We start from the raw sequence: 10,703 nt of genomic DNA on the forward strand, positions 1-10,703 counted from the left end.
TGGACATAAGCTACAAAAAATAACATGTCTGTGAGTTAAGCTTTCGAAGAGATCGGTAGGTAACCAATGAAAGTAGGAGCAGCGCTTCCTCAATTCCACTGATGCAATCGTCGATGAGAAACTTTAATAATCGTATGATATTTCACTCTTCATCAAATCACAAGGCCATGAAAAGTGCGCTCATGTGAGACGGAGAGTTATTTAGGCACAATTCAATGATTTCTTCTCAAGCTAGATATGTCGATAGAATTCGTTAAACTGTAGCAAACACTAGAGCTAATGAATCGCACAACCAGAAACAAAGCAATAAACCTTTTGCTCAATCAAAATTCCATGAACAATAAATCCACAAAAACAATGACACATTCAAGCAAGAATTACTACACTCTAAATGTGAGCACCAAAAGCATAATTTATTGCAAAATAACGGCAGCCCCAATTACATATTTCAATAGAGTATTTATAAGAAATCGTCTCCTCAATTTATGTTGAGAGTGAGAGATATCTTCATGCAATAAAATGCTTTTAAACAATAAAAAAAACTAATTATATACAAACTAACTATCTAACTAGTGCTTAGTAGGACTCCATCCATTTTATATTCATTAATTGGATGCATGAGCCTTTACATGTTAAAAAACAAAGAATTGTGAGAGAAGAAAGAATGAGAAAGCTTTGAGTCGAAGTGGAAATGTATGAAAGTGCCAAAAATGGAAGTTGATCCTTCACAAGGCATTTTTCGGAGTTAAACTGTCGTCAGAATGTATTTTCGATGCATGGAAAGCTCTATTTTTGGAACTGGCAGTTAGCTATTAGCGGATCTTTCAAAAATGTGCACATGTGGAGCTGAGTACCTACAGACCTGTGCACCTCAAAAATGGTCTAAAATCTCAAAATTTTACTGAGTGTCAAAATTGAAATGCTGGCATCTGGGTTTTGTTCTTCTTCATCCCAAAGCTATGTTTGGATGTTTGCCCTTGAATTTCTCTATAATATTAGTAATTTTAGCCACATCCAAAAAATTTAAAGCCTCATATTTGTCCTTGACCTTTTGTTTGTAATTGTCTACCTCAATTCGAGTGTCAGCAAAGTCCTCGAGTTTGGTATCCAATTCTAACAAAGCTTCTTCAGTCCTGAAGGCTTGCTGAATATCTTCGTCATCAATAGCTTCCACAAAAATCTTCTTAAAATTCTCTACCACTATCCCTATAGGCAACAACCTCTCTCATTCCTCATCTTCAAAAATATCCAATCAAGCATCGTTGTAATGCTTTTTTGCTTCCAAAATTTGCTCTCGGGCTTGATCCTTGAGTTTATGGATCTCCACATATAATGTTTCCATCACTTTATTGCTATCTATTATTTTCTCTATCCAATCATCAATCATATCTAACTCTTCCCCTGTATATACATCTATCAAAACTCTGTACCTTTGCCCCTTTATGACTTGCAAAATTTGGAAGTCCTTACTCTAGGCTCTTACCTCATCCATAATACTAAAGTCCTGCTTCAAAATTGCTACCATTCTATTTACATTCTCCTGTGTAGCGCACAATAACTTTAGGTTCCCTTGGATTATAAAAGTTCATTTTTCTTCAAAATTGTCCTGCCATTGTTGACAGGCTCTCAAAAATGGGTCTAACTGTACACTTCCCCCTTCTTTGAGTATGGTATTCAATGTCTCCTTGGGATGCTCAGGATCTAGAGGACCAACTACTTTGGCTAAATATCCCTTTAGGATCTTGATCTACCTTCAAAGTGTTTGGAGTTCAAACTCTTCTTGCTCCATGCTCCTAAAGACTTCTTTGATTCCCATGGTCACCATCAATCAGGTTGTATCCTATGTGGGTCTTCCCAACACAACCTCTTTCAATTGATAATCTTTGGGACCAAGACTTTCTACATCCATGTCTTTAGGAGGAATGACCACTTATGCAAACAATTCTTGATCTCGTGTATTGGTGACAAATGCCAGTGGTCTTGCCTCTTGTGACGGGGACTTAGGTTTATTCAAAATCTCCACAATCTCAAAAATGTCTTCCTACGAAGCACGAAATTGAGGTCTGGTACTCCTCATTATTTCTTTTCGAAGCCATCTTGGGATGTGCTCAGTTGAAGACCTTCCTCTCAAGGAAGAAGAGTATGTTTTGCTACCTCCTTCCCCTTATCACTCATCCTCGATCTCCTTCTATGGTCTTAGTCTTAGTGGACCCTATAGCTTGCACCTCAGTGTCTTGGGAAGGTGGTTGAGAAAATTCCACCATCTGTCCCTCCTTTGACACTTCATCAGTCACCATTTGTTCTAGTTCCTCCCCTTGTGATGGTTCTTGAACTTGTTCTTCTTCTGAACTCTGAGGTGGAGGAATAACCGAACTCTTATCTACCACTGTGACTTGTGGTGGAGATGGGGGAGTAAGATCAAGACCCTGTGAATTTGGCGACATTTGCGTCCAGTCTTCTTATTGAAATTCACCTGTAGGGGTATCCCTAATCTTATCCCCAACTAGTTATGTATCGACGGGCATAAAATCAAAATCTGACATTTTGAAAATGTCATCACCTTCTTCACTTTGCTCATCCACCCATTGTTGTACTTCATCTCCCGAAGAAGAGACTTCCAAGGGTCCTGCTGGGGTGGATGGCGATGTGCCTGTGGCACTCTTTCTCCTTTCCTGCTCTGTGGCTCTAGCTAGTCGAGTTCTTCTCTGCAGGGGTAACTGTTCTTCTTCATCTATCTCCTCTTCTTCTTCCAGAATGGTCTTTGAAATAGACAGAAAAGACACCATTCTCCTAGTCACCCTTTGCCTTTTCTTCATTCAAATTGTAATCCTCTATTGTTTTGTGGAAGCAGAAGGGGATGTTGGATCTTCTTGTGAAGAAGGAATAGAAACTTGTTGACTCTCTCCCTCTTCTGATTGGCTAGGCACAAAGGGAGGCAATTGGGGATCATCCTGGACTTGGGTAGCCCCAGTATCTTCTGATCCTTGCACACTTTCTTCCTGCTACAGGGAAGGTGCTTGTGCTTTGCCCTATTCTGTTTGAATCCTTTGAGGGGAAGTCCTCTTCCTCTTGTTCTTTCCTTTCCTCTCTGGAGGATGGTAGTATCTAGCCGGGCGGTCAAGTTGGTATACTATCTCTGGCCTGATGGGAGACTGGGCCACAAAGGTAGGAATTGTGACTTTCTTCCCTCTGCCTTTCTCTAGGTGGGCCTGAGCATGAAAGACTATAGTGTTAGGAATTGGATCAAGTTGAAAAGGCTTCTTAATCCAATCCTTTGTCATTCTGACAACATGTCTTGCTCGATGATTAATATCACCGCCTTCCTCCTTGTCAACCTTGACGTTCATGATGGGCCTTTCCCTTATTTTCTCCGAGTTGAACAGGGGGTCCAATAGCTCCCGTGAATCATGTTTCCTTATTTCTTCCAAGATGTTTAGCTTGAGAGCCTTCTTAGCTAGATACAAAGTCATCCTACAATAGTCCCTTATGCGGACATCATAGTCATTTGTTGCATTCATCCAATGATCTTCAATAGCATCTTCATGGTGGAACTCCTTACCAGCCAAACTCTCAACTCTCCCAATATTATCAAACTAGAGCCTAGGGGAATTGTATTCCTCAAAGGGATAATTCTCCCATTCCCACTCAAAGGATGGAATATCTTGCTTCCATTTGACCTGGTATGGTCCAATGACTAGGGGCAATGTCCAACAGGGTCTCCTTTGTCTCTTCACCCTCTCATACGTAGATTCAATCTCCAATAACACCAGTTTGTGACTTGGATATCTGGGGAGCTTCTTGGGGTTGACAGTGGCACCATCTACCCACAGATACATGAATATCTTAAATTGGATGAAGTAGGCCCTGAGAGCTGTTATCTATGCTTTTGCCTTATCGGATAACCTTTTTGCATAATCTCCTTTTATGAATCGAATGACCGCGAAGATGAATGCATCATTCACGATTCTATATTCCTTGCTCTGCACTGAGAGCTTCTTCCTTACTAGCTGAGGGTAGACAATGTAAGGCCAGGCATTAGGATCTTGCATACTACCTCTTTTGTACAAACCGAGGTAGTTTATCGCCCTTGCTGCAAACAGATACACCATGTAAGAAGTCATATAGAACTTCTTCTTGTCTTTGACTGCCCCCAATTGCTCACAAAAGTTTTCACTTAGTGTGGTGGCCCAGTCTAGTGGCATCCTTGATGAACTGATTGTCTTGATGAAGTTGACCATGAAAGCGCTAAGGTGGCTAGCTGCTGGTAAACCCATGACTCTACTCAAAAGGATGATGGAATGACCAATATCTTCCTTCATGTATCCCCTAGTCATGTCCACTTTCCCTATGACCCTACCCAAAGGAGTCTTCTTAATGAGATATGAGGATTGGATGATTTCAGATGCTTCTTTAGGGTGCTCCCTGTATCATCTCTCTGTTGCTTCATAGGAGAGTCTAATAAATTGATCTGCCCTTGGGAGATGGAAAACCCTTTCAATGTTATTAGGTCATAGGTCCAATACCACTTCTCCTGTCACACTCTTAACCACTCTCTCCTCAGGGACAAAGTGTTGTGCCAATGTCATAACCAAATTTGCTGACTACACTAATAGTGGATGTGAAGTTGCACTTACCAACCCAAAATAGATCAAGGTGGATACCAGAGCAGATCTCTTCGTAGGTTTGTTACAGATTCTAAGGAACTCTCCCAAGTCTATATGTCCCAAATCAATATCTTTGATTTCCACATGATCATCATGGAACCTCGACTTTGATGCTACGCCTTGGAACATGAATACAATGAGCTTGGGTGCCATTTTCTCTCTAGATGTGGATGCCATAATATCTGCACAACACGAGAAAAAATGTTTATTAGTAAAAAATAGTGAGATCCTAAAAAAATTAAAATAACATAAAAGCACTCAAATTTTATTAACGAAAAATGAACATGAAAAACAAAAATGAGATGCTCAATTTGGGCACCTTTATTTATTTTTTCATCTATTATTTTTCCATTTTATTATTATACATTATATATATATATATATATATATATATATATATATATATATATATATATATATATATATATATATATATATATTATTTTTTATTTTTAAAGTTTTTTACTATATTTCTATTTTATTTTTCGGGTTTTAAAGCGATGTGGAGGTGGATGTTGGATGCACGCGTAGGTGTGGGCATGCTCAGGCTGCGAGATGGGTGTGTGCTGCACGACACAAAGATTGCAGTATGCCAGTGGCGGGGGTTGTGTTTGCATGGAGGTGTGTCGTGAATTAAAGCGCAGGTCCAAGGGCGTGCAATGTGTGAAGGGTTTCGAAGAATTGCACTGCGGCGTCATCACATCTACGGGTCTATGTGATGCTCGCATGGTGTGGCACAATACGCAGTGACACACAGGTGATGATACACGCAACCGCGGAGGAGTTACAATGTGCATGCAGGGCACGAGGATGTGATGCGCACGCGATGCCCGCGGTGGAGCAATGCGAGCTGCGCAGGGGTGTTGGGGGCTCGCCATTTGTGAGTGAAGGCGAGGCTTGCGACTTAGTAATCGCGCAATGCATGACGTGTGCGACGTGTGACACTCATGGTGGTTTTTTTTTAATGCACGAGTGTAGGGTTAGTATACGCATGCTACATGAAGTGGTGGAAGTAGGCGTGCACGGTGTGAAACATTTTTCTCACCTTGTGAGTGCAGAGCCAAAAACAAACGAAGCACGGAGGGTGCTGATTGTAAGTCAAAAAAGTAAGGGAAAAAAATCTAAAGTGTTTTGGGGGGGCCGGGATTTATATAACCCCACCCACCCTTGGGGTGCGCAACGCACCCCTGCGCAACCAAGGGTGGTGTGGCCCCTTGCGCACCACATTAGGCGCGCGGATGCACAAAAAGTTTTTTTTATAATTTTTATATTTTTTCTTCTTTTTTTAATATTACAATTTTTATATTTTTTTGAATTTTATATTTTTTATATCCTTTTCGATTTTTCTTATTTTTTAACTTTTTTTATTTTCAATTTTTTTATATTTTTCCAAATGTTATATATATATATATTACTTTTCAATTTTTCAAATTTTTTGGTTTTTCAACTTTTGACCTTTAAAATTTCCTGAATCCTGAATGATGAATTTGGGGACTTGACAAAAGTAGGAGGGCCCCATTCCTAGTAGGGAATGGGGTGTGTGTTGTGGGACCACAACACATAGTTCATTTTTTGTAATTTCTAGTGTGATGGTTTGTTTTTTTTAAAATTAATTAATTAATTAATTTTTTGCCCCCTCCTTATTGGTTGTTAGAGTGTAGGTGTCCCTCTTATCTTCATTCTTGCATATACATACCCATGCATTATCCTACATGTTTATTTTATATATATATATATATATATATATATATATATATATATATATATATATATATATATATATATATATATATATATATATATATATATATATATATATATTTTTTTTTTTTTTTAAAATTTACATATAGTGGACCCATATTCCTATTTGGATATATACATATATATATACTGCACACACACACACACATATCCTCCATTGCACTTCCCTCTATTTATTCTTTATGTTATTATACTTTTTTTTTTAAATTTCTTTTTAATTAATATTTTTAACTACTAAGATATATATATATATATATATATATATATATATATATATATATATATATATATATATATATATATATATATATATATATATATATATATATATATATATATATATGGCTTGTAGATAGATATCCTTATATATCATTCTATATGTGGTTTGTTAAATAGGTACATTGTTTTCGTAGTATTCCACATCATCTAGTTTGTTTTTCTTTCTACTCGGAACCCCCTTGTGTCCCAATTCTCTTTTATTTATTTTTCTTTCATGGTCACCTCTATTTTTTTTTTAAATTAAGTAGGTCTCCCTCTTCTGCTTTTTATTCTAGGCTTTTTAATTTTTAATTTTTTCCACTTTTTAATTTATTTATTTTCACACACAGATAGATATTTCCATCTAGGTCATCTTTTCTTTATCTTTTTTTTCTTTTTTATGTATTGTTCAAAATTTATATATGTATAATCTTACACACACACACACACTTAATCTGTAGTGTAACGTAAATTTTTACCAAATATGTTGGAATTACAATAGGAAAGGTAAACTTTTGAGGGGGGGGTGGGGGGGGGAGGGGAATCATTTGTTTAAACTTTGACCCATAAAACATTCACCGCACATCCATCTCATACATTCAATAAGTAAATTGAAATACCATGTAAAGCATGTAAATCTAAAGTATGCAAACAAGTAACCATTCACACATATATATATGACACTAGATATGATTACCTAGAAACCCTCCAATGAAAAGGTAAAATTGGGTTGGGGATGACACCCACAAATCTTCACTACTATAGTAATAAAGTGTATCCAATGAAGGTTACGATGTTTGATCATGAAACATGATCTACCCTGTGAGAGGTCTGCTCTATTAAAAGCTTACAAAGACTGTTAGGTCTTACTCTGTTAAAGGATTTCAACACCCTGTTAGAAGTGTTCCTTGTTAAAGGATTTTAACTCACAATTAAGTAAGAACCTTGTTAGGGGATTTCAATATAGCCTAGAATGACTCAACATTGATCCTGTGGTTAACACTTGGTTGCTTGATGACAGATCACCTCTAAACTAATGTATTCTTGATACTTTTTTATCAGATGTCTCTCTACTATATATTGTTCCCTTCCTCTATTCTCTTTTAACTGATTTTGCAATGCAATTTCACTTCACAATTCCTTAGCCACCATGAATGCTCTGTTTGTGCATGCAAACTTCTCTCTTTGCTTCTTCCACTCACATATGAAGTTTAGGGTTTGTCCTCCTTAAAAAAACTTAGGTGACTTAGGATTAGGTATGAATCAATGGCTTTGATTCATCCATTTTGCCACTTAAACCTTCCCTTTACTTGATTGGCTGCATGTAATGCATTTGGATTCCAACTTAAGATTATCCTTATTTCCAAAATCGTAATTCAATCTATAAGTCGGCTCAAAAATAGTTTACATAGTAGTTTGTGCCATTACAAACAACTATGTCAAAATTGTCTTACTCGGCATCTGAAGTCTCTGATGCTCAACATATACTGATTTCTATATTGTGACTCAGCATGTACTGCTTGCTCAGCTTCTATATCACTCGGCATACACTATTTGCCTCGCACTTGAGTGACTTGGCACATGAGTGGCTCAACATACTCTATCTTATACATGTTGTGCTCTGCAAGTACTACTTATTTGGCATGAACTAAGTAAATGACTTAAGTGTATAGACACTCACTTGTCAAAACTAATCTAAGATCAACAATCTCCCCCTTTGACATGAGTGTCAAAAACACTTGGTCATGCATTGATATCCTTATTCTTACGAGCATAACATATCTCTTTATTCAGCTTTTATACAAAATTTCAAAAATATCAAAATTTTGCAACAACTTATACCTCAAAATTTCATAACTCCCCCTAAGTTGATAGGTCTGTTCTATATTCAAAATTATGTACTCCCGCTGAGTAGATATGCTTCAACTGATACTCTTTCACTTCATGTTGTTTTGTGTTGTTCTTTGCTAGCTCCCCCATGCTCTTACTCTATTTTAGCTTAACTCTCTTTCTCTTTGTTTTTACTATCTCCCCCTTTTCTTTTCTACCCCTTTTTCTTAAGCTCGCTTTTCTCTTTTTATCTCCCCCTTTTTGACACTTATGTCAATGGGCTATACACTGATAGTGTGTTTGTCCAAGAAAGATTTATGCACCTCTAGTATAAAGAGCAGCATCCCAATTTTCACATGCTACATCCAAAGACTTAATTTGGATGGCCAACTCGACAACAAGGTGGACTAGCCCATCTAATGTAGAAAGATTGGGGTCTTTCTTCATAAGAGTTTTTGCATAGCCTAACTCCTTGTGCAAAATCTCCATGCGAGGAGTCAAAGTTGTTTGGATGCTAATCACTTTGGCCCTTATGTTGGCTTCTTCAGTAGATAATGTTGCTAACTAACTTTGTGTTTGCAATAAAGTTCTAAAATGTTTCTCACTTTGGGTTGGAGTCATAGGCAATTTTGCACCTGACGCATTAATTTAACTTTCCAAACTCAAAATGTGACTCCTTGTTTCTTGTGTGAAGAGTGTGGGGTTGCACAGTTTGGTGTATAGTGAGAAAATGTTCTCGAGTACTTATTCACACTTTCTACCTTAGTTGCCAATGCAACTTGTGTGAGTACTATGTCACCTGATATTTTCTCATTCACTTTGCTTTGAAATTTCTTTTTAGGCCATTCCAATAATTTTGCATTTGTATCAAGGTCTGCATGACTATGCATCTAAGGAGATGTCTTTAATATCTAGCAATGCTTGCTTCTACCTATGCTCCCTTCTAAGTAGTTTCAGATGCTTCTTTCTAGCCAGAGCTTCTTGCAATATACCCATCTACTCTATTGTCATTGTGTCATAATCATACTTAGGTAAAAAAATCTCTTCATCAAGGCTTACATCTCCATATTGTATGACCTCTTCTACCTTTGATGTACTTGGAATTGACACTAAAATTTGCAATGGTGTTGCATCTATGCTCGGCTTCTGAAGAGTGTGACTGGAAGAAGTGCTAGATTTCGATAAAGTTACCTGTGCTTGAATGGTTGCTTGCTCCTTTAGCTTTGGTGTCAACTCGGTCTCTTTAGGCTTGTCCTTATTTTCCACAATGCCTTGACTTGCACTTTGTACATGTGTTGGAGGTGCATAGAAATCTATGTGACCTATTTCACTTTGTGCTTTAGTAGTGCCTTGAGTTTCCACTGTGTCCTTTCCAACTATGTCAACCTTTCTTGATGTCATTTCTAGTATTTTATCCAAAGGTTGAACATTAGTGACTTGAGGGGTGATGGTAGGTGGTTCTTGTGTTTTCATCTGTTCCCGTGTAGTGTTAGTCACTGATTTTTGAATCTCATCTACACTCACTAATACTGGATTATCACACAATTTTGCCTGCAATGTAGATTGATCAAGTATCTTTTTCAAATCTTCCTTTGTTAGGGGGTTGATGTTATGAGCAGTTAGATCAAAAACAACCTTTATTATTATTGTTTCAGTATTTACACTTGTTTGTTGAGGGCTGACATTTGGCAATTGTGCATCTTGTACACTCTATTCTTCTTGTTGCTCTGCCTCAATTGTTGCCTGGTCATCTACTTTCATTTTTATATCTCTCTTAACAGTGTCTTCATTGTTATCATCTTCTTCATCATCTTTTACCTCAATGGGTTCTTGTTCTCCTTCTTTTATTGTAGCAAGCCCATACGTGAGCTTCCACATCTGTGTGGACTTCTTCACAACATCTTCAATATTATTTTGCAATATGTTCAAGTCTCTATATTTTGGTACAAATCTAACTACATATTTCTTCATAGCCTTAGCAATTTGTGCCTTTTTGAGTTTAGGCATAACTTGTGCAAGTGATGTCTCCCTTATTTGCCTTTCTAAATTCAAACAGTAATGCCATTTCTACTCAACTCTTTCATATAAGCTTTTAGGCACAGAGTTAGTAATCTCTAGTGGGACTTTCTTAAAAAATTCCATCATGGCATATATAGCTTCCTCCACTTGATTCTTTTCAACTTTACCAAG

The sequence above is a fragment of the Cupressus sempervirens genome, chromosome 11 (genome assembly GCF_028749045.1).
Source record: "Cupressus sempervirens isolate cs-2001-9-10 chromosome 11, ASM2874904v1, whole genome shotgun sequence".
In the NCBI taxonomy this organism is placed as follows: Eukaryota; Viridiplantae; Streptophyta; class Pinopsida; order Cupressales; family Cupressaceae; genus Cupressus; species Cupressus sempervirens.